This window comes from Sinocyclocheilus anshuiensis, unplaced genomic scaffold, assembly GCF_001515605.1.
Source record: "Sinocyclocheilus anshuiensis isolate Anshui unplaced genomic scaffold, SAMN03320099.WGS_v1.1 scaffold363, whole genome shotgun sequence".
Classification (NCBI taxonomy): domain Eukaryota; kingdom Metazoa; phylum Chordata; class Actinopteri; order Cypriniformes; family Cyprinidae; genus Sinocyclocheilus; species Sinocyclocheilus anshuiensis.
In genome coordinates, this window is record NW_015552568.1 from 922,805 (window position 1) to 924,787 (window position 1,983).

At 34.8% G+C, this 1,983-nt stretch overlaps 1 pseudogene; it reads left to right on the forward strand.

Annotated features, from left to right (window-relative positions):
- The window catches only part of LOC107664974 (formin-binding protein 1-like), a 26,191-nt pseudogene that overhangs the window by 15,855 nt on the left and 8,353 nt on the right, over positions 1 to 1,983 (forward strand).

The following is a 1,983-nucleotide window of genomic DNA, read 5'->3' on the forward strand; positions in this document are numbered from 1 at the left end:
ACACACACACACACACACACACACACACACACACACATGCACTCAATGCCCAATCAGTGATCATCTGAGCTCATGAACTAATGACTCTTTTGAGTTAAGGAATCTGTCAAAAAGGTTTGCAAATCAGTCTTAGACTCCGATTACTACTTAATGGAACACTCCACTATTTTTGAAAATAGGCTCATTTTACAAATCCCCTAGAGTTAAACAGTTGAGTTTTACCGTTTTCGAATCCAATCAGCCGATCTCCGGGGCTGGAAGTGTAATATCTGTGCTACTAATTCCTGTCCATAAAAATCAGCAGTTTCTAAGAAGCTGTAATAATTCATTTGGTTTGTTCAAGTCCTTTTTATACACTACCGTTCTAAATGTGGGGTTAGTAAAATTTTATGTTTTTTAAAAATGATTTTATGCTCACCAAAACTGCATTTGCTTGATCAAAAGTACAGTAATACTGTGAAATATTACTACAATTTAAAATAACTTTTCTATTGGAATATATTTTACAATGTAATTTATTCCTGTGATGCAAAATTGAATTTTTAGTATCATTACTCCAGTCTTCAGTGTCACATGATGCTTCAGAAATCATTTTAATATGCTGATTTGCTGCTCAAGAAGCATTTCTTATTATCATTTCTTATTATCATCAGTTGTGCAGCTTAATATTTTTCTGGAAACCGTGATACATTTTATTCAGGATTCTTTGATGAATAGGAAGTTCAAATGTACCGCATTTATTTTAAACAAATCTTTTGTAACATCATAAATGTCTTTACGATCATTTATGATCATTTTAATGCATTCTTGCTGAATAAAAGTGCTAATTAAAAAAAAATTAAATAAAAAAGATATTTTGAACGGTAGTATACTTAATATACTTAATATAATATACTTAAATAAGCGGGAAAATAATAAAAATTCAATGCATTAACTTATTGATGCACTGCGTCACAGATAGGACTATGATTTGTAAAAGCAGAGTTTTCCAGCTGCGGGGTGAATTAACTTTTCCAAATGAAGCCAGCAGATGAATAATATACCAGTTCAAAATGCTGACTGGATTTCTGTGATTATCGCTGGCCCACTTACAAGCTAACGAGCGGTGATCGTCATGGAGCGACGTCGTCCAGGTTACCATCAATAATTTACACCTGCGGGGGAATCGCTGGCAGCTAGCGGGGCGGATGTGCTTGTTGTTTGTCTCATCTGCTAAATCCCGATCCAGCGCTCATGTGGCCATCGCCATCCTGTCCAAATATGGCAGATGGGGAGTCTCATTTCCACCGAAGCACTAATTGACTCATACAAGCTGGGTTTTGCAGCAGATTTGAAGTGGCTTAGCAATAAAGACTTAAGCCTCTCTGTGGCTTCTGGACTGTGTGTGTGTGTGTGTGTGCTTGTATAGGTATGTGTGTGTGTGTGTGTGTGTGTGCTTTCAGAGATAGTGTGCTGACCATATGAAGTGGACCGCCATACAAACATCCAACTGTAGAAAATAGTAGGGTTATGGATGCCACATGTGTATATATACGCTGAACAAAATTATAAACGCAACACTTTTGTTTTTGCCCCCATTTTTCATGAGCTGAACTGGATGGATTATCTCTGTAATATACTGAGTCTGCCAGTCACTCAGAGAACACTCTGTCAGTGTATATATATATATTCTAAAAATAGTTTCTTGTTCTGACCTGAACAGCAGCAGTGGGATTAGATGGAGGGTATTTGCAGCAATCTTATTTCTTTAGTGGATGTGCGTCTCTTTGTCTGTAGTACATAATTGCTGCAATTATGATGTCAGTTTGTAGGTGGGGTCTGTATTTCCACACTAAATCAATTGCTTTCTGCTTTTAAACTAGTTGAATAACTAGATAGATAATGATAATTTTATTTATAAATATTTTATTTTTTATAAATATTTAGAATATAGTAATATTATTAATTTAATTCTTTATAAAATTTATATATATATATATATAT